The sequence below is a fragment of the Ambystoma mexicanum genome, chromosome 5p (genome assembly GCF_040938575.1).
Source record: "Ambystoma mexicanum isolate Mex_15411 chromosome 5p, UKY_AmexF1_1, whole genome shotgun sequence".
Classification (NCBI taxonomy): Eukaryota; Metazoa; Chordata; class Amphibia; order Caudata; family Ambystomatidae; genus Ambystoma; species Ambystoma mexicanum.
Window position 1 is genome coordinate 316,712,412 of NC_090930.1, and position 23,923 is coordinate 316,736,334.

Below are 23,923 nucleotides of genomic sequence, written 5' to 3' on the forward strand. Positions count from 1 at the left end.
TGGTGGTGTAAAGGTTAATTCATTCTGAGAAAGCCTAAGATGTTCTGTCGTTTATGTGCATAACCTGGTTTGCATTATTAGCTATACAAACAGCTTTAAGAAACAGTCTTAAAACAGGCTGTGATTGGCAGGGGGTTTCTCCTGTGCGTTCCCACCAAGGAAGCTGGTCAAGCTATGTGGCCCTTTGCCTAATATCATGGACCTGACCTTGCTCCAGGACCTCTCAGTTGTCTTATGACCTTGTGAGGAGGGCAAACTATCTGGCCTCTTATCTAACTCTGTGAACCACGCCTCACTGTTCTGCTCCTCTGTTGAACTCTCAGGGTACTAGATCTGTGTGGGTGGAAACTGGCCTTCAACCAACCTCTTTTGTAAGCATTTTCTCTCTCCCAATTTCTTAGTCGGGGACGAAGGATAGCTCAGTGGCAACGCATTTGTCTTGGAAGCAAGACAATGTAGTGCAACACAGGTTTGAACCCCGATCACGCGCTTAGAAACCACTCCTGGTATTAAGCACCTTACAAATAAACAATTATAATGAGTAATTTCCCACTGACACCTGTTTGTGAAAGGATGCATTGGCATGTCCAAAGCATAGTAGAAAGCAGGGGCTTCAAAGATAATTCAGAAACACACAGTGCCTTGCTAAGGCCAACCTAACAATGCTTCACCCATCTGTCTGCCCGACCAATGACCACACTGGACACTCCTGAATTCTAATCCATTGTCTAACCTGGCCAACATAGGTTACCCAAATCTATCCCTCACCAGGGAACTTCACAGTACCTTATTTTTGTCACAGTTGGTATGATTTAGAAGCAGGCCTGCACCATTAAATGGTGTCCAGTGTCTGATCTGCTCTAGGCAGTGTTCCTCCTTACACAATTCTGCATCCACCAGGTGGGGCACTGCATCACTGCTGCAAGTACCTGCACCTCTGTGCCTCATAATTGTCCTGTGGGATGCCACTTTAACTACCACATCCTCACTTGGGGGTGATGACAGATTTACTGCTCACACCCGTGGTGTACATAGCTTCTTGCTGGCCCATCCACCACTTGGGCTGCCACTTCATCAATGAGCCCCTGGGTGCACTCGTAGACCTCCTGTCATGCCATTCCCAGGGGGTCTAACACAGTTACTGCCATGCCCCATTGCACTCTCTTTATTCTGGCAGCATCCCCATTGTCAATGGGAACACCACTTCTGTGTTCACTGCTTCAGCTCAGTCTCACTGTTGGGCAATCCCACACGGATCTCCAGTGTTCCAGCGCTCTTCACCCTGGCCTCAGTGATGACCCTGTCCAGGACTTCATTGCTTCATTGCCCACCTTTCTGGCACTGTGCAGGGTGGGCTTCAGACACCACAGCTCTGCCTCATCTGCATTTTTCTGGCATACACCGCATGGGTGGGACCTCTCCTGAGCCTGCACGTCTGGACCCAGGGCGGGTTGACACAGGGAATAAATGTGCTGCCTGGTCCAGGCTGCCCTTCACACACAGCTTGGGGCTGGGTGGCCTTGATCTTATTGCTGGGCCTCTGTGCACATGGTGCATGGGGGTCTTTGTTGTTGGGTGTACGTGACCTGGTCCTCCTGGTGGGCTGACTGCTCCCAGGCCCTGTGAGTGCAGGGCTTCTCTGGATCCATAGTCTGGTCACACAATTGCTGTTGGGCCCCTCTTGGCATATGCAACCCAGCTGGGTAAAGTTATTTAGGGCTTCAGGGGGCCTGAGACTGTGGCCTCCAGGAAGATGCTGAATATGCTTCCTGCTCCTTCTTTTTCCTCACACTCTTTTTATTTACTCCAACGTGTTCTCATTCAATGTTCTCTCCCCTTCCCCATATTCCCAAAACGCACAGTATAGAGGAGCAGGTGGATGCATTTGCTTAGCTCACACCCCCTCACCACCATCATACTGGAACAGCAGGAGAAGGGCTATATGTGGGACACCATGTATTGTTCATATACCATATCAAGTATATGAGAGACATTATGCACTCAGACAATCTTACAGAATGTACCCTCGAACTGAAAGTGTGGAAGGATGTCACACACACCTATGGGCATCATGGAGCATTAAAGTGAAATCTGACGAGGGCAGAATGATGTTATGAAGAAGATATATAAACCTATGTTGAAACAATATGAAAATACAGGAAGTAACAATGTAACTGAAGCACCAAGAGACCTTTGTACCAAAGGCTAAAGTAATTGTGAATACAAAAAAGATTAAGTAACTTACTGGTCAATAATTGTAAATATGCAATGTAGAAAGGAAACATGTAGAGGCTTGCTATAAAGGAATATATAATGTGGCATGGGCGGCCATACAGGAAAATAAACGCTGGCTCATGTCGAATTCAGACAAGTTACCTCAGAGACAGACCAAGGTCGCAGAATAAGAAGAGGCTGGAAAGCTTTTTTTACAGAACAACGTGAAAGCTATGCTGGCCTAGGATCAAGGGTACTATTTTAAGGAATAATTGCAAGGCACTAGGGACGTTAACCAGTATAAGCTAAGAACAAAAGCCACATTTTTCTTAGAGAAAAGAAGAAGATTAAACGGCCAAAGTATTGGACAATTAAAAGTGTATGAAGTCTATGCAAGGTAGAGTGAGCAAATCTCTAGAGGCCAAGAAGAGTAACAGCACCCTGCATAATTGAATAAAAATAGCAGTAAATGGAAGGTCAAAATGGACACATTTGTGATCTCTTCATCACATGTGACTCAAAAGTTGAAGACAAGGGCTATTCATTAGAGCCTCAGACGAAGATAGTGGTATGCTCACACTCCCTTGAATGTTCCAGGACAATGAGCAGGTTGCAAGGTCAACTACAAATGGAAGACCTTGGCTTGTGGTCGATGAGTGATGATGGACTAATTGGGAAAACAGGGAGTATTCTGACAGGATTCAAACACCTACGTTTTTTTTCATGTACATGCTGCTAAAGAGCCAAAGGTTCAAGGATGGTATAGCATGCCAACCAATCAGTGGGTTTAAGGGGCAACCGAACATACAATGTTGCATAGACCAATTCACTGCCATTTTGTTTCGCTATAATCAGTACTTTACGTGTTTAGTTCAAGGTGTGCCGTACAGACAAGGGGCAGCCAATGATGCATTAATTTGTATATGTTCTATATGTAGATATGTTGCCTTAACCAATCCCTTAATTCAATAGGTTTTTTAAGTTGCCATGTAGAATGACGTTATACATGCTGCATATTGGGGTATAAGACCTCTATGTAATCAAGCTACTGTGCAAGTGTATATGTATCAATCCGATGCCTGTCAGTTCTCCAGGCTTTATTAATTGAGAATAAAATAATGCTTTGCTATATTCTTTGAGTCTGTAAAATTATTTGGTCTGTGATCATTATTTGTAACTCCATCTAACACAAAAGACGCTTCACTGATACCCATAACATAAACACAGAAACACAGCAATAAATAAAATTACCTTTACCCCACCCTGGTATCTGCATCTTTATTTCCCTCAAGGGACAAGCATGTAGCGTTCATTAGCAAGGCCCAAATTAGACCACGAGCTACACATATCCTGGGTGGGAAGGTAGATCCGTGAAACAGAGGAGATGGGGTAAGTGTAACAGAGTGATGAGAGGGTGAGAGCAAGAATTCTTATAAGACCGTAAGCTTAGTTCTATGAAATAGGAAAAGTACTACATGACAGATGGTAAGGATTCAGACGACAAAGGAGCACATAGGCAGCTCTGGTCAACCTAATGGAAACCACTGTAAAAAATATAGATAAAACCCAAAGAGGAGTCTTGGTTCTCCTTTAGTCTCTTAGCTACCTATGGCATAGTGAAACATCAGATCCTGCCAAATGGCTGCATAATGTTTAGGTATCCAATATACCCCACTAAAATGGATACATTGATTTCTTTTGGTGCACACCTCACAGGTGACCTTGGTAAATCCTGTTCAATCACGACCCCTACCACTGTGGAGTTCTCCAAGGCTTTCCAATCTCACGGTGGCTTTACAATTAGTATATGCAACTTCTGATGCTGTTAATAGAGCATCAGATAGAATGCTTATAGCTATATGCCACAGACACACAACACTTTGTAATGTACATGACAACAAACCCTCATAATTGCTCCACAATGGTCCCCGCCTAGTTGGCCTCTAACAAGCTCTATCCAAAGCCTTGAAAAAAAAGAATATTCAACTTGAGTTAATCACTAAATGTACACATTCAATTGGAAATTCAAAAATCATAGGAACCCTACCCACTCAAACCAGCGACGCCAAAAACCTGCGGATTCTATGTGATACATCACTCTCTTTCACAACCAGATCAATGCCAGATCAATGCCATGACCAAAATGGTCAATTTCACATGCTTCAAGGTGGATCTCACACAAGCAATGGTCCTTATAAAATGTAATTATTAGAAAAGCCTATACTTGGGTCTTCCCGAACACATAACAGTGCAGCTTCAACTGATCATTAACAGAGCAGCTAAACTATTCGTAGGGTTAAAGAAACATGGCCATATGGATTTAGCCCTGAAACCTCTGTGCATCTTCCCCATTATCCAAAGATATCACATACAATATGTGAGTCTGGTCTGCCTTCTAGAGTAAAAGCCCTGGCTACCTAAGGAATTGAATCACATATTGCCATCTGTCTCAACCTAGATCCTCTTGTTTTAGAGGATTATGCACAAATAGAGGAAAATTACTAAACTAGGATTGAAACTCTTCTGAGGCTCAACTCTATGGATTGATATACCAATGGAAATTAAAGATGTTCTAAATCGATAGGAAATTCAGTACCTAGTAAAGAAGGCCCTCTTCAAGATCACTTTCAATGCTTAATACCATGTGGTCAGTGTCTCACTTACAAAGACAAGCAAAGGTCACTCTTCCTAGAATTTGCCCAGGCTTTCTCCCACTAACAAACTTCATGGTGCTGCTATTTGGAAAATGATTCTTGTTCATAAATGTACACCCCTCCTACTGTCCCCCTTTTGTATACATGTTATTGTGTTTTTGCATTTGTGACACTATGCACTAAATCAAAATAGATACATGCGAAAATAAATAAATTAAATGTTTACATATGCTTGGAAATTACCCAACTAATCAGATGTTTAAACTCAAGTTTTATCTCTATAATTGTGTCTACCAATTTAATGAATATATCTTTATTACCCACATGTCTCTATATTTTCCAGGCAAATACAGTAGTTGCCAGAAAAAAATTGCTAACAACATCATGTTCTTCTGTGATAAATCACCTTGGTGCAGTATGGATAAATTGCACAGAGAATGGGTTGAGAGGCATTTTTCCCTGCATGAATTCCAGTTGTATAGCTGCATACCATAATTTAATCTAGTTAAAGATTGATTTGGGATGTTAATGGAGGTATCTGTGGCTACTCTCCTTTTGACACAGGTTTGCCAAGTTGTTGGAGAAACTACATATTACAAAAAGGGTACATTTTGAAAACCCTTCAGTTCTATATTAAAAACTGGTTGGAATGGTACCAGTGTATGAAAATAGCACATACACATAGTTATAAAACCTTGTGATAGAATAAGGCTTACCAGAAATCTTTCTGGTATGTCCATTCTGATCTGGGACAAAAACTATCTGAACAAGATGGCACCATTCTTTAGGGTAGGCAAAGAAATGCCATCAAGGAGGCTCAGGAGAGGACTGATATAATTTGAAGAATAGTTTCTTTAAATATCTCCAGATTAAGGAATATCTGTCACACATCAATTCCTTCTTCATCTAACATAGTGAATTGAATTCCATCTTGCAAAAGCAGATTCATTTTCAATATACACTACATATTATTACATGTGTATGGGCCAAAGTCTCAACACTGAAACAGATTTCTGAGATGAGGATTGTTACATCTGCATCAATTAATGCCTGAGCAGGCTCAGACTGGTCTATAGGGCAATGCATGAACCAAAAACGCAAAATTCTAGTGTGGGGCAGTTTTTTGGCTCAATTTTGGGACGAATCCTCACCAAACTTTGCAAAAAGAAATATGTGGCCCACTCTGAATTGCAAACTCCTAAGTTTGGTGAGGTTTGGTGAAGGGGGGGCAAAGTTATAGGAGGGTCCCAAATTTTTTTTTTTTTAGCATAGACTGAATGGAGAAATCATTTTGGTCACGCCTACAGCCCGAACCGCTGGATGGATTTTCACAAAATTTTCAGCAGGAGCGACGGCTTGGTCCCGAAAGCGTGCTTTTGTAAATTTGGTGAAAACCCATCCAGTAGTTTTTAAAAAAATGTCCGAAAAGTAGGTCTAAAAAATTAGTGATATCTATGTCTGCTCCACGAACACACTTACCTGTTCGCTCCGTGGACAGGACACTGATTGGCTAATAGACTTGCGTCATGTCCGCAGACACACAACGTGTTCGCTGATTGGTTGGAGGGAAGCGTGAGGTGCGTCAGATTTTGGGAAACACCCACCATCTTGGATTCACGATCAGCGGCTGGTGTCCATGGACATCGCGGTAAAAACATATTAAAAAACACAACATTGCACTTGTCAAACTTATCAAATAATCTCTGGGGAGTTGAGAGGTGATGAAGATGGGATGGAATATGGCTGCGAGAAGCAAAAAACAGGTGTTTTTTGTCACGAAAGTCTGCTAACAGTCCGGATGTTCGCAAACAGTCACATTTGAGGCAGGAGCGGTGGCATGGTACCAAAAGTATGCTTTTATAAATTTGGTGAAACTCTGTACAGTATTTTTTTTTAAAACGACCAAAAAGTAGGTCTCAAAAAATGAGTGATATCTTTGTCCGCTCCTCGGGCAAACTTCCCTGTTCGCTCTGCGGACAGGACACTGATTGGCTAATAGACTTGTGTCTTGTCCGCATACACACAATGTGTTCGCTGATTGGTTGGAGTGAAGAGTGAGGTGCGTCAGATTTTTAGAAAGGCCTGCCATCTTGGATTTGCAGACATCGGCCTGTGTCCGCGGACATTGCAGTAAAAACATATTAAAAGAACACAACATTGCACTTGTCAAACCTATCAAATAATCTCTGGAGAGGTGAGAGGTGATGAGGATGGGATGGAATATGGCTACAAGAAGCAAACAAAGGGTGTTTTTCGCAGTGAAAGTCAGCAAACAGTCCGAATGTTCACGAACAGTCCTGAGAAGTTTGCGGAAACCTCTGCATTACAGGGTTGGTGAAAAGCAGTTCTTGGATGGATTATAACTTTGGCACCACTTAATGAGACTGCATGATGTGTTTGCAAATTTTGTTGTGATTCTATCAAGAGGGGACAGAATTAGAGGGGGGGTCTCAAAATAATGTAAAGGCTTATAAATGAGGTGCCATTTGGCGAATCTACACTTAATTTGGCAAACTGAAAATATATATAGATATAAATGTTTTTGCAGAGTTTGGTGGGATTTTGTCAAGAGGGGGCAAAATTAGAGGGGAGGTCCCAAAATAATGTAAAGGTTTATAAATGAGGTGCCATTTGATGAATCTACACTTAATTTGGCAAACTGATAATTCATATAGATATAAATGTTTTGCAAATTTTGGCGGGATTTTGTCAAGAGGGGGCAAAATTAGAGGAGGGTCCCAAAATAATGTAAAGGCTTATAAATGAGGTGCCATTTGACGAGTCTACACTTAGGGGCCGATTCATGGAAGAAACGTGCGCCAAAAATCCCAGCTCAAGCAGGCTCAATGTGGCACAAGTGTGAGAAAGCAAGCGCACGCGTGCGATTCAAGGAAGGCGCTGCGCTACTTTCCCACTGGTTGTGCGCCAAATCCGTGCATGGCGCACGCTGGTGCACACGTCTCCAAACAGTGTGCGCTAAGCGCACATAGCACAGCGCACACAACAAAAGTAAGCGGAACAGGGGGCGTAACACGCGAAATGGGGAATAACGCGTCAAAAAGAAGGTGTAACTGAGGAAGTACTGCAGGGAACTACACGGAACGCCCACACGCACGCGAACAACCCGTATTCATGGATTCGAATACGGGAAACTCGCGCACGTCAACACGTCTGCCACACGAAGGCAGGCAGAAGCGTCCCCACGCACAGTATAAAAATGCGCGCAAACAACAAACACGTATATACAGCTGCGATGAATGCCCCATTTGTCGCAGCACTGATCGTGGGACACCGCAGGAGGAGGAGAATAGCCAGGGCATGCATTTTTTCACCACGGACAAGCCTTTTTTGGGATACCTGATGACCAGGTCTATGGCAGGTATAGGTCTCCACCCCATATCATCCTAGACCTGGTCAGGGAGTGGGAAGATGACCTAACATCCCCCACCCTCTGCTCCCAAGCATTGAGCCCCTTGGAGAAGGTGCTCAATGTCCTGCATTTTTTGGCCACTGGGTCTTTTCAGCGGACTACTGCCATAGTGGGGGGCTCTCACAGGCCATGCAGTCACGCTGCCTACACCAGGTCTTGGCAATCATGACTGCACGCCCCTCAGTCCGCAGGCACATATACATGCCCAGAACACCCGCAGAAAGGCAGGCCATTGTCCAGGACTTTTACAGGGTGGCACACTTCCCCAAAGTGCTCGGTGCCATAGATTACCCCCATGTGGCCCTACGTCCACCTAGGGCCACTGAGCACATCTACCGAAACCACAAGCACTGGCATTCCATCAATGTACAGGTGGTATGCGATGCAAAGGGAATCATCACCTCTGTCTATGCAAACTACCCTGGCTCCACCCATGACAGTTTCATATACAGAATGTCCGCCCTGAGCCGGGCCCTGGAAGCTGGCCAGCATGGTGTCACATGGCTCCTAGGTGAGTACAAATGCCTGTGCACATGCATGCATGTCACACACACACAAACACACAAACCCCAATAATCACAACCATTATCACCTCTACAGGGGACAGTGCCTACCCTCTGAGAAACCACATGATGACACCAATCCGGAACCCCGCCACACCACCCCAGGTAAGCTACAACGTGGACCATATTGCAACCAGGGCCATAGTTGAGCGCACATTCGGAGTGCTCAAGTCACGCTTCCGCTCCCTTGACCGCTCTGGCGGGCAGCTACTCTATGCACCCCCAGTAGTGTGCAGGATCATTGTGGCAGCATGTGTCTTGCACAATGTTGCAACACGGCAGGGTGTACCGGTGGACATGGTGGTGCCCCCACATCCCCAACCACAGGCACAGGCGCTGCCCATGGGAGGGGATAGGGCACGTGGCAAGGAAGTACGGACCCAGCTTGTGGACAGATTTTTCACCTAAACCCCCCACCCTGCGGAGTCCACACAGGCCTGGCACATACCAGGTGACAATCGATGATGACAAAGAGACAGTCAACTGTCACAACCTTACCACCCTGAGATTGTTGCCATGCAATTGCCACATTGTGTGCATACCTAGCTTCTTAAACACAAGCAATCCTGTGTGAAAAAAAGGCACACATGCAAGGTGTGAATCACACAGACCTGCCACACAGGCCATGACTATCACTGGTATGTCACTCAAACCCTCCAAAACCACAACATGACATGGCAAGCAATAGCCATACACCAACACAGTAACAATAAGGTACACATTGCCATGTGTAAATTGGCATCCGACAATGATGCCTGACATGGAATCAGATGAAATGACTGACCAACAACCTCCCACCCAAAATAAGGCATACCCAAATGCATTCCAAAAGTTGTAGTTGAAACATAACAATGAATGCCTGTCTACATGCACAATGTGCATTGCAAAATCAACAATGCAGCTACTGTGTGCCGTGTCCACCTCCTGAAACACACTGCTCAGCGCACAGCACAGTGAACAGCCATTGTGTGTGATGCACACCCTGAGCATGACATCTTAGCGACAAACTACATAAAAAACCAAATTAGGCATGTAAAGGATCTACAAATGGTCAGAGAACATGTGCTGCAAGGACACAGTGGGCACCAGAAGGCAAACAGAGTGTACACGTGGACATGGAAGGGTGGTTGTACATGTAGTGGATCATAGTGCGAGCGTGTGGGTCAGTAGGGACATGCACTCAACATATGCATGTGAAATCAAGTGACCATCAGTGTCGTCTACACATCACATGTGCACATTCACCAGGTGTATACCCCATTATGTCAAACCACAACTATCCACTCACACCTGAAAGGTAAACACAACACATGAACAGGCATTGATCAGCAGAATACATCATGTATATAGGAAAGCACAATTACAATTTCAGGGTGCCCATCACACTGCAGGGCAAGGCAACAAGGCAACTATCAACAACAAAACACCCCCCCTCCCTCCCAAATCACCATGACCCACTGAACAACTGCATCTGGGTCATTCATCGTACATCCTTGAATTCCACCTGGCCACAGGATCACCCTTCCCCTTTGTCACCATCTCCCAACTTGTGTGTAAAAATTTGCCAGCACCCTCAGAGTCCACCTAGATTTCCAAAAGCACAAAATCCAAGAGAACTCAAAGCAGGACAACACAGAAGCCAAGCAAATACCCTGCAGGCAGTAAAACAAACCAGAACAGCCTCCAGTAGATTACTTCAAATAGCAGTATGCCACAAAGGCCAAGTACGACAAGAATGATGTCAACAACCAAGGTAGCACAGTAAAACAATGTCACAACAGGATCTGAACCATGTGTGGTACATAACATAGAATGATGCAACACGAACGGATGTCTACTGTCACAGCTCCCGTGTACAGGCGCAGGAGTGGCACAAAGCAAACTCACACAGTCCTCTGAGACCTTGGAGGGGAAGGAGGGTCAGGGATATGCAGTCGGAACAGGCATTGGCATACTGGATAACGGGAATGTGGGGCAGGAGAGGGGAGTAGGATTGACACGGGAAAGTAGGGAATGCACCAAAATGTGGTACACACATTAACACATACACAAATCGACAAAACTTGTTCACATGCACATAGCAGCAAATTACTCAAATGGAAGTCAAAGAAAAACTTATCTCTGGGGTGAGTGCTGGCCTCCTGCCTGCGCACTCTCCGGTCCGGTAACAGGAGCAGTTCAATGCTGCAAAGAGAGCCACAGTTAATAATCTGTGCGTGCCCAAAACAAACAAACACACTACCAAATATGCCCCAAAGTAACAAAATACACTACAAACAGACAAACTTGTGTGGATGCTTCATACACATACGTAACATTACCCCTCCGATGGTTCATACACAGTCAATGCAGTAAGTCATGCACCGGTGGGTGCGTGGCAAATGGAACACCAATGTGTCACGATTCACACAACATGCAATGTTCCCTGTGTAAGCAGACAGACGCATATGGCAAGGTCTGACTACAGAACAAGTCCTGTACCACCATGACCAAAATAAAGTAGCCAGTGCATGTATCAATTTCTACTTGGAAATTAAATGCACTGCACCCGAGTCTGTCCCTTGCTGTCTGTCCCTGTGAGATGCTTCATTCCATGTCTCGGAATGCCACTGCCCCTGCAGGTGCCCCAGACAACTTTCACATCAACTAGCCATCAGTCCATTAACACATCTGAGCTGTATTGTGCACTTCTACACCAATATTTGTCCAACTTCACCGTCAGTGCTGCTACTAAGCATGCATGTTCAACTGGCCAGGTGGAAGGTTTGCTGTGTTGTCAGCCCCCTGTGCTGCTCACCTTGCCTGGAGTCCCTTGAAACACGTCATCGATTTTCAGATGTGTGATCGCAGTCACTGTGCCTCTTCCTGCGCACACATGCGCATATCGGCAGCACCAAACGTGTCCTGATTCCAGACGTCCAATGGCCCATGTCTGCTGGCAGATGTGGTCTTGAGGCTCATCCCCCTGCAGATAGTGCATGAAACAAATGATTAATGCTTAATATTCATCTGTGTGTGTCTCTTCAGGCATTACATGACTGGACCATGTCAGAGACGTACATCAGAAATCACACCATCAGTCCGTATTTCACAGCAACAGTGTGGAACACACTATCTACGGCATGATTTGCAACAAGCACATGCTCATTAAAGATAAGAAACATACTACACAATGCATAGCAATGAATGTACACACGAATCATTAAACACCCCATCTAGCAAAAGAAGAACAGTGGACAATTACACCCCAATCATCCCCACTAGGGGTGTTAACACAAGTTCCACAGCAGCAGACATGCCACAGATGTGACAGTCCATTGCCCTTGTGTAATAGGCTGTTACACCGAACCATCCTTGAGAGCCCATGGATAAGGGAAGCAGGAGTGCCATATGTGAGTCAAGGACCCCAAGCAGCAAACACATACACAAGACAAGCTTGAAGGGCCCAGCTGGAACAGACAGTGGATGCTTTCAAAAGCCACAAAGCACCACACCGTCACATGAAAGCACAATAGACTAGCAATTTTAAACTATATTAACTAATTACACTAACTATGAAAAACCTACTTTACCTATTTAAACTAACTATCAAACAGAAACTTAACTAACTAAACTAAAAGAAAAATGAAAAATGGCCACATACGACCCGGGGGGGGGGCACCCAGGAGTGGGGAGGTACAGGGTGCTGCTCAACACCCACATGCGATGATGCTGAGGAAAAAAAAAACTCCATGGGCTCAAAGCCTGCACAGCCCGACCTATGCGGGAGTTAGATTATTGTCCGAGTCTGGCTCTTCCTGGAAAGGAGGACATGGCACAGGAACATGACCACGCCTAGCCGCAGCTTGCCCCTCATCGGCAGCAGGTCTGCTGGACGGGTGAGCCTGGTTCTGTGTGGTGATGACATGTAGGTCTGCATGCAGAACCTCCCCTGATACACGTGCTTCTTCTTGCAAGGTAGCACGTGTAACATGGAGGTCCTCCAGCAAGGCCTGGCTTGACAACTGCTGCACCTCCCGGCAAGCATGTAGCTCAGCCGAGATGGTACGCTCAAGCTGTGCAAACCTCTCCTCTGCCCGCTCCCTCAGGGACATCAGAAGGACACCCAGAGTGGATCGGAGGGAAACATGCTCCTCCCTCAGGGCCTTCATGTGTGCCTCTGCGTGAGCAGCAATTGCTTGATGCAGAGACGACATTTCAGCCTGGCATGCCCTGTCTGAGGCCGCCATGCCCAGCCTGAGCGAGCGGGCCGTGGACCGTGCCGCCTGCTGCTAGAGATGCACCTGCCTAGCAGCGGGGGAGCGCAGATTGGGCCACACACTCCATGCTCTCAGCGATGTTCTCCATTGCTGCCCGCTGCCATTCAGAATTGGCAGTCATGTCTTGCTCCCACTCAGTATACTGTGGTAGCGCGCGGCGACCACGTTGCTGGGCTTGACCCCTGTGGGACCCAAGGACCGTGTGTCCTCGTTGTGTTGGCACCGCCCGCGGCTGCACAACTAAATGCCCCCGTCGACGTGATGTCCCAGGCACATCAGTGACTGGTGTGGAGGGTGATCCTGCGTCCCGATCCACCACGGGCGGAGGTACCAAGACTGTCTGACCCCTCAGTGCAGGTGTCGCGGACAGAGGAGTGTCCACATCAGAATCACTCACCCCTGACATATGGACCTGATACTCATCCAACTCGACATGGTCGTCAGAGTGCTCTTCAGGGCTGGACTCATAGGCAGCCAGAGACAAGATGGACTGTAGCACTTGGGGGTTTTCGTGGCCTACCACCCCACGACCCCCACTTGTGCCGGGTTGTTGTAGTGATAACAACCCTGTGCCTGGCATGACAACGTCATCCTCTGGCTCCATTGGTTCATCATCTAAAAAATAGAGAGAAAAAAGGTCACTACACATGTTAGAAGCACACAACACACACACACACACCGACAACAAACACATCAGGCAGACATGGACACACAAAATAGAGCCTGGCATGCATGATGGGTCAACTTGAATTTGCTTCTGTGATTAGACCTGTTGAAAGGTGGCAGTTTGCACTGAAGTGGGTCTATGCAGTGCAGCTAATATGTATGTTACTCACTACCTACATGTACAAGGACTCCATGGTGTGTGTCAGAAAATGTGAAGGCAGTGCAAGGTCAACTTCAAGCATCACGTGTATTGTGCATTCAATGGGTAGCATATCTACAAGCAAAGCACCCCTCCACCCAAGTGCAAAAGCAGGGATGCCTAGCATGGTCTCAAAAGGCTGAGCATAGACCTGTGTATTGACAGACTGTGTTGACTAGCATCAACAGCTTCATGTGAGTCAAGTGACAACACTGCAAATGATGATGGGACAGTAAGCAGGACACATGATGAAACCTCTGGAGTCCACCCTCGTGTGAAGATGACACTACACCAGTTGGACAGAGTCATTGGCCTTTAAACAGACTGAGGCCTGTGACCCTCACAGATTGTCAGACCCTAAACATGTGTGCAACGCAGTACTGAGCCACAGTTGACATGGGAAGGCAGATGAAATGCCATGCAATTTAGGTCATCCTGGACTTGTATTACAGTCATCATCCAGTCATGGACACATATGGGCATGCGTGGAATGCACATGGAGCAGGAATGGGCACTCATGTCCCTGCGGGGCATCTGACCTCTGCACAGTCCAAGTGAGACACCCTGCATCAAGTACTAATTATGTACCACAATGGATATGTCTGGCAGATTGGCCGCTGGATGTTAGCATGTACACAGGAGGCATGAATAGGGAAGTACCTAACGGCAATATTGTAGCAGACCAGTCATAAGGTGGAATTGGGGTGCAGAACAGGGGGTTGAGGGGCAAGGGAGCATGCCTACATTGGGTACCCCCTTGCAGGCAGAGTACACATGCACGTCAGTCATGCTATGCATAGTTCCTGGGCTGAGAGGAAGCTCACCCCACGCTACATGCAGAAGTGCCAGTGAGCTGGAACATGGACCGGAAGGGCAAACTGGTAACCAGCATGTGAGTAGGGTGCAAAAGTGTGATGTGGACAGTCCCCGTCAGCTCCACATGTCCACCATCCAGCAGAGTAGACATGCATCAGGGAAGCATTGCATTACTCACACATCATAACCATGTACACGTGACATGTAGTGGCAGTCATGCACATCACATCACACAAGTAAAACACACACGTCCTCGACAAACATGCATCAACACTCACTGGACTGTGCATCAAAGTCCGGCATTTCTCCCACTCCTTCGACCGATTGTGATGGTATGAACTCTGCAACAAGTGACTCATGCGGAGTGAGATCTTCCTCCTCCGGTGCAGGCCCACCGCCAGTCACCAGAGTCAAGTTGTAATTTGCGGCACGCTTAGCCTTAGCGCTGCGTTTGAGGTAATTCCAACGCTTTTTGCACTCTTGCGCCGTGCGCACATCATGGCCGAATGCACTCACATGTTCCGCAACTTGCTTCCAGTGGGCATCACGGTGGGCAGCCGTAGTCTGAAAATTAGCACCCACTAGCATGTCACGGCTGTGGTCCCGCACGTAGTCCACGAGATAGTCCAGTTCCTGGTTGCAGAAAGGCTTCTTCCTCGACGTGCAGGAGGTTGCGGCTGTGTGTGGGGTCCCAGCCTGTGCTGCAGGTGCAACCTTCCTCCTCTTGGATTGTGGCGCAGACCCTGGCTGGCTGATGCCGCCCTGATCAGTATGGCCAGTGGGACCGGTGGATTGAGCCAAGGGAGTGGCAGGTGACGGGACGACCGAAGGGCTGACTTGTGTCAGTGGCAGCTGGGTGCCCTCTAATGGACCCTGTGCAGCACCATCTGCTGTGGCAGGGTCATTGACCGCGAAAGTCCTGATTGGCAGACTCACAACCGGGATGTTGATGGGTGCATCTGCCCCTGCACTTGCCAACACCCGGCTGTTTGGGGCAGCAGATGACATTACTGCCCCAGGGACACGTGTCTTGGTCAGGGCAGCCCTGCCTGCCCCTACGGTTTCCCTCCGGGCCTGTTGGAAATCTTCCAAGGGCTCTTCAATTGCCAACACAGCCTGCACTGGCAGACTCTGACCCTGTGGTGTCCACAGCTGCACCTGCAGCTACCACTACCCTTGGACCCGTGGCAGTCGATGGAACGGACTGCCGGGTCACACTGGCACCAGTGCCAGATGCAGAAGCTGCATCTCCCAGAACCACAGGGGGTGGTGGCATGACTGCACCGACACATGGCACAAATTCGTGCTCAAGTGGCGCACCCCTGCCTCTTCCCCCTCTGCGGCCACCCTGGACACCCTGGAGTCCCCCTACTCCCTGGTCACCCCGGCCACGTCCCTGACCACACCCGCCACGAGGAGTACGCCCAGCTGAGGCGCCCCTCACCTTTGGTGGCCTCCCAACCATGGCACAGATGGAGCAGTGCCGGCACAGATGGAGCAGTGCCGGCACAGATGGAGTAGTGCCAATGGGAGGTGTACACCACAATTTACCTGGGCAATTGGTGTGAAGGGGGTGGGATGCAAGATGTCAACAGCCCCCCTGCACCTGCAAGGCTGTATGTGACCCCGGTGATGTAGTGATGAGTCACGCTACGCTCAGGCAGCCCAAAACTGCAGTAAAACCATGTACGCAACCCTGCAGCCTACGTGCGTGGAATCAACCTCCCGCAGTACGCGGTGGCACCCAGTGACACAAAAAACACATACGCATGGGACACGCAGGCTACTATGACCTCGAAAACGGGTGTGATACACAGGGGCACCCGCAGTGGGAAAAATAGCGTGCGCGACTCACCGTCTGACTAGTGCGATGCAGAAAAACACGCGTAGCCAATACCCCTGCCAAAAGAAGAGATGCGTCCTCGATCGCTGTGAAGATGTGATGGCGCGCGAAACAACACGCAGCAGCAACACACATCGGTCTCCACAAAAGTCACGTACAGCGAACGGCTGGCCCCGCTCACCTTTAACCTGTGCTGAGGGAAACGCCTGTGCGCGTCACGTCACTTACGCGTGTAGGTCCTTTCCTCGGATTACACGCATTCACACGCGGACGTGCAGTTTTTTCACAGGCGCTGAACCACTATGCCCACGTCACGAGAGAAATGCCCGCGCGCATACGCGCTTACGCGCTAAGGGCCTTTGGTCCAATGAAAACACGTACGTGTGCTGACGCGCTTACGCGCTAAAGGCCTTTCCTCCAATTACACGCTGATGTGCAATTTTTCACGTGCCAAATCTCTCTGTATCAAGCTGGCTACGTGAAAACACACGGAAGACCATGCTCCTGCCCAGAAGGCCGAATTACTGCCCCCCCAGAGCCCCGAGCACGCTCCCACCTGCAATCTGCTGCTGCCTGACTGCCTGCTGCCCACGTGCCCTGCCATTTGCTGCCTGCATGTCAGCCAGGGGTGCAGTTGCTGTGACCACCCCTGCTGGAACTGAAGACTCCGACTGGGATTCCATCGCTCCACAGCCCAGCACCAGGACTCAGTTGCCCACCCACTCCTGCCTCTGGGGTTGCCATGTCCAGCAGAACACCATCGGGCAGCACTGGCAACCCCCAGCCAAAGAGGCATAGGGCCACCAGCTTCAGTACCAGGGAAGTTGGTGTCCTGGTGGAGCAAGTCCTGGGGCAGTATGATGCCCTCTTTGGAAGTTCGCACGCCGACAATGAAGGACGGACCAGGATCTGGATGAACATCGTGACTGCCATCAATGCGGAGGGGGTGGCAGTCCAAAAGTTACATCATGTCAAGAATCACTGGGAGGACTTCAGGTCCAGGACCCTCAACAAGGCCCAGCGCCTCGCAAAGGCAGCGGATGCCGAGGGGCACCGGGGCCAGCTGTGGGACCACCTAATGAGGGTCCTGGAACGCATATACCCAGCGCTCTATGTCCAGATCCTTGAGAGGCTTCATTTCATCAGTTGGGCTCATGGGCCCTGGATTGTTCATTTGTACATAGTTCACCATTGGGTTATCCACATTTATTTTATTTTTACCATGGAGCAATGGATTTCACTTTCTAATAATGAGGGTCCTTTCTAACCCTAATGAGGGTCCTGGAACGCATATACCCAGCGCTCTATGTCCAGATCCTTGAGAGGCTTATGCTGTTGTATGTGTATGGATGGTGCTGGCTGTTGTGATATGGCTGTGGAATTGCTCGTGTGTGTGAGTTGAAATGACATGTGTGTTGGGGATTGTGATGCCATGCCATGTCTGAAGTTTGACACTGCCACTCATGTGCAACTGTCATGTGTGTATCAGTCCATTGTACAGTGCCCTGATGCCTGTGTCCTATCTCTCCTTGTCTGCAGCGTCAACTGATGAAGAGGGCGGAGAGGGTGCTGTGGAGCACAGCGGCAGGGATCGCACCGCCAGCCGGAGACGCACGGCCTGGCTCCCCTCCCAGGTTGTCATCTCGTCAGGGAGTGAGGAGTCCGGTGCCGCATCCCAGGCCGCAGCTGCCGAGGGTAGGTCCAAGAGGCGGAGGTCGGAGTTGGACTCCTCGGCAGCAGAAGGGGCAGCTGAGACTCCACAGGGTCCGACGGAGGAAGATGGCACGGAGTCATCCAGGTCGGTGGGGGGTTTGGTGGAGGAGGTGGTCGTGCAAGGGACAGACACGGGGTCTGGAGGTGGGGATTCCACTGGTGCTAGTGGTGCAGTGCAGGGGCAGGGACAGGAGGCAGCACAGGCCACCGCGGAGGTGCCTGTGTGTAATCCTGTCCCTGATCCTGTGACTGCATCATCCTGCACCAGCAGGGATGCCTACGTCCAGACCTGTTTTCAGGGAGGGGATCCGCTTACAACAACTGGCCTTCCTCTCCCTGCAGACGTGGCTATCCGGGACCGGGTTGAGCCTGTCCTGAGTGGGATGGCGTTGCGTCAACGGGGCATGCGAGGTGACATGCAGTGTTTTCGTGAGGACACTGCACGTCATCTCGAATGTCTCGTTGAACTACTGGGACGGGTCACCAGGGCTGGATTCCTCCGTTTGCTGGTCCTTGTTCCGACCCCCTCCTCACCTGAACCCCCTATGTGCCAGTTGTCCTCCATGCCATCTTCCCATCCATGTATCACCTGGGTACCCTGTGGAGCTGCCTCTGACCCTGCGGCTAGGCTGGTGGAGGACACATCCCTGCCACAGTCAGGAGTTGGACGTCCAGCAGGGGTGGCCACCTCAACAACTGCACCCCAGCCGGAGGAGGATGTGCAGGCAGCAAGAGCCAGGGCACAGGCAGAGGCACAGCAGCAGCAGCAACAAGGTGGCAGCCATGATGACTCGGGGCCTTCAACAGCGGAGGGGCAGGCATCGGCCAGAGGGCAGGAGGACCCAAGACTGGAAGTGTCTTCCATGTGGCAGCGGTTAGGCCATGCTATAGATGCGTAGCAGCGGCGGGCGGAAGCGGCATGGCTCACCATGGTCAGGGCTGAGTTCTCCATGCGTCGGGCGTTGAGGCGGGCAGAGTGCCTCGAGGCGACTCGCAGGGAGTTGGAACAGGCCATGAGTGCCTCCCTGCGAGACCTCGGGGCCAGGGCAGAGTCCCGCCTCCGCGACATCGACATGGTGTTCGATGATGTCCTGGCCCGGGACACCACAGAGTGAGCCGCAGGACTTGCCCGCCGCCATTGTATATAGTTAGATAGTGTTAGGTTTCCTCTCCTTTTCTTTTTTATTTTGGTTGCGCTTGGACAATGCACCACGTTTTTGTATATAGTTTTTTATTACGTAGTATTTTTTGTAGGTTTCATTTCATCAGTTGGGCTCATGGGCCCTGGATTGTTCATTTGTACATAGTTCACCATTGGGTTATCCACATTTATTTTATTTTTACCATGGAGCAATGGATTTCACTTTCTAATAATGAGGGTCCTTTCTAACCCTAATGAGGGTCCTGGAACGCATATACCCAGCGCTCTATGTCCAGATCCTTGAGAGGCAGACCCGTCTGGAGTCGAGCGGTAAGTGTACATGCAGAGTGATTGGACGCTGTGCGTGTCGTGGTGTGCCAGTAGTGTGCAGGTTGCACATGTGTTTTTGTAGGGCCATGTAGGGATGTGTATGAACATGGGCGTGAGGCTGTCACATGTGTGTCCTCTCATGTGTGAGACACATTGATGGTGTATGTGTTGGTAAGCATGCTGGACAAATGCAGGTGTGGGAGCACACATGTTTGAATTTCTGTGTATGTACATTGGCATGGTTGTGGCATGGATGGTGGTTCCTAATGCATGTATCTGCACTGTGTACATGTGCATGTGTGTGTACTTGACAAGTGTACAACTGTGATGCAACATGGATGCATGTGACACTGATATGTAGAAGGCTGAATGGCAGATCTGACATGTATGGCGATCTTATCACTGCTACAGTTGGAGGAGATGTAGACATGCATGTAAGTGTGGTGGCGTGTGCGCATGTCTACTGCACTCCCTGTGTTTCAAGTGATGTCTGGCTCACCTTTGGATGCTCATGCTGTTGTATGTGTATGGATGGTGCTGGCTGTTGTGATATGGCTGTGGAATTGCTCGTGTGTGTGAGTTGAAATGACATGTGTGTTGGGGATTGTGATGCCATGTCTGAAGTTTGACACTGCCACTCATGTGCAACTGTCATGTGTGTATCAGTCCATTGTACAGTGCCCTGATGCCTGTGTCCTATCTCTCTTTGTCTGCAGCGTCAACTGATGAAAAGGGCGGAGAGGGTGCTGTGGAGCACAGCGGCAGGGATCGCACCGCCAGCCGGAGACGCAAGGCCTGGCTCCCCTCCCAGGTTGTCATCTCGTCAGGGAGTGAGGAGTCCGGTGCCGCATCCCAGGCCGCAGCTGCCGAGGGTAGGTCCAAGAGGCGGAGGTCGGAGTTGGACTCTTCGGCAGCAGAAGGGGCAGCTGAGACTCCACAGGGTCCGACGGAGGAAGATGGCACGGAGTCATCCAGGTCGGTGGGGGGTTTGGTGGAGGAGGTGGCCGTGCAAGGGACAGACACGGGGTCTGGAGGTGGGGATTCCACTGGTGCTAGTGGTGCAGTGCAGGGGCAGGGCCAGGAGGCAGCACAGGCCACCGCGGAGGTGCCTGTGTGTAATCCTGTCCCTGATCCTGTGACTGCATCATCCTGCACCAGCAGGGATGCCTACGTCCAGACCTGTTTTCAGGGAGGGGATCCGCTTACAACAACTGGCCTTCCTCTCCCTGCGGACGTGGCTATCCGGGACCGGGTTGAGCCTGTCCTGAGTGGGATGACGTTGCGTCAACGGGGCATGCGAGGTGACATGCAGTGTTTTCGTGAGGACACTGCACGTCATCTCGAATGCCTCGTTGACCGCGTTGACCTACTGGGATGGGTCACCAGGGCTGGATTCCTCCGTTTGCTGGTCCTTGTTCCGACCCCCTCCTCACCTGAACCCCCTATGTGCCAGTTGTCCTCCATGCCATCTTCCCATCCATGTATCACCTGGGTACCCTGTGGAGCTGCCTCTGACCCTGCGGCCAGGCTGGTGGAGGACACATCCCTGCCACAGTCAGGAGTTGGACGTCCAGCAGGGGTGGCCACCTCAACAACTGCACCCCAGCGGGAGGAGGATGTGCAGGCAGCAAGAGCCAGGGCACAGGCAGAGGCACAGCAGCAGCAGCAACAAGGTGGGAGCCATGATGGCTCGGGGCCTTCAACATCGGAGGGGCAGGCATCAGCCAGAGGGCAGGAGGACCCAGGACTGGAAGTGTCTTCCATGTGGCAGCGGTTAGGCCATGCTATAGATGCGTAGCAGCGGCGGGCGGAAGCGGCGTGGCTCACCATGGTCAGGGCTGAGTTCTCCATGCCTTGGAGCGTTGAGGCGGGCAGAGTGCCTCGAGGCGACTCGCAGGGAGTTGGAACAGGCCATGAGTGCCTCCCTGCGAGACCTCGGGGCCAGGGCAGAGTCCCGCCTCCGCGACATCGACATGGTGTTCGATGATGCCCTGGCCCGGGACACCACAGAGTGAGCCGCAGGACTTGCCCGCCGCCATTGTATATAGTTAGATTGTGTTAGGTTTCCTCTCCTTTTCTTTTTTATTTTGGTTGCGCTTGGGCAATGCACCACGTTTTTGTATATAGTTTTTTATTAGGTAGTATTTTTTGTAGGTTTCATTTCATCAGTTGGGCTCATGGACCCTGGATTGTTCATTTGTACATAGTTCACCATTGGGTTATCCACATTTATTTTATTTTTACCATGGAGCAATGGATTTCACTTTCTTTTTTCCCTTGGATTTGTTTTGTTGGACTGTGACTTTGGACACCATTTCTTTTGGATTATGATTTCTTGTTTTTTATTCTTTTAGGGACATGCAGCATTTCTTTAATTATTCCCATTGTTGTGTGTTTTTTTTAAATTACATTCATGTTGTGTTTAATACTTTTTTTCTTCATACTTTGATGTGTGGTATTATCTCATTGGTTTCATACATGTCATGATATGGGTTTTCTCATTCACCTGCACCCATTGTGTGTGTGTGACGGACATGTGTTCATTTACATACTTGCCTTTGGGGTTGTATCATGTAATTGCCTTTTCTATGTGGGTGGATGCAATAATTGGTTGGGTCTTTGGGCTGGGGAGGCTGGCCATAAGGGACATGATTGAGGATTGTCATGACGTGGGGGCAGGGGGACATGAGTGGGACATGAGTGGGGGCCTGCTGGCAGGTGCCCCGCACTGCTGGGGGGTGGGGGTGCAGGGGGACATGAGTCGGGGCCTACTGGCAGGTGCCCTGCACTGCTGGGGGGTGGGGGTGCAGGGGGACATGAGTGGGACATGAGTGGGGGCCTGCTGGCAGGTGCCCCGCACTGTTGGGGGTGGGGGTGGAGGGGGACTTGAGTGGGGGCCTGCTGGCAGGTGCCCTGCACTGCTGGGGTGTGGGGGTGCAGAGGGACATGAGTGGGATATGAGTGGGGGCCTACAGGCAGGTGCCCTGCACTGCTGGGGGGTGGGGGTGCAGGGGGACATGAGTGGGGGCCTGCTGGCAGGTGCCCCGCACTGCCGGGGGTGCAGGGGGACATGAGTGGGACATGAGTGGGGGCCTGCTGACAGGTGCCCCGCACTGCTGGGGGGTGGCGGTGCAGGGGGACATGAGTGGAGGCCTGCTGACAGGTGTGAAACTTCCCGCACACCCCCGAAATACACGTACCCCACTCGCACAGGGCCAATCACGTGTGATACTTCCCACGAACCCCAGTAATACACGTACCCCACTCGCACAGGGCCAATCGTGTGTGAAACTTCCCGCGAACCCCAGTAATACACGTACCCCACTCACACAGGCCCTTTCGCGTGTGAAACTTCCCATGCACCCCCGAAATACACGTACCCCACTCTCACAGGGCCAATCGCGTGTGAAACTTCCCGCGAACCCCAGTAATACACATACCCCACTCGCACAGGCCCTTTCGCGTGTGAAACTTCCTATACACCCCCGAAATACACGTACCCCACTCGCACAGGGCCAATCGCGTGTGAAACTTCCCGCGAACCCCAGAATACACGTTCCCCGCTTGCCGTGCTGGTACAGGGTTAGCGCAGCCCTTTGCGCTGTATTGGGGATTTTGATGGCTTTTCCCTGCGCGAGGGGCGTTCTTGGGGGCGAAACTGGCACTGCTGCAGGGTCCCTGCGCCACGGCTGGTTTTGGTAGCTAAAATCCATGAATCCACTGTGTGCAGAAATGGATTTTAGCGCACGCAGCTGGCGCAGAGATTCCCACGTGCACACTGTGCGCCAGCCGCGTGAGCCACTTGTGCACTAAATTCTATGAATTACCCCCTTAATTGGGCAAACTGATAATAGATCTAGATATAAATGTTTTTGCTAAGTTTGGTGGGATTTTGTCAAGAGGGGGCAGAATTAGAGAGGGGTCCCAAAATATTGTAAAGGCTTATAAATGTGGTGCCATTTGATACATCTACACAAAGGTTTGCAAAAAGATTATAGATCTAGATATAAAAGTTTTCGTAAGTCTGAATGGATTTTGTCAAGTGGGGGCTAGGTTATATGACGCTTGTATGTGCATACATTTGACACTTTTGAA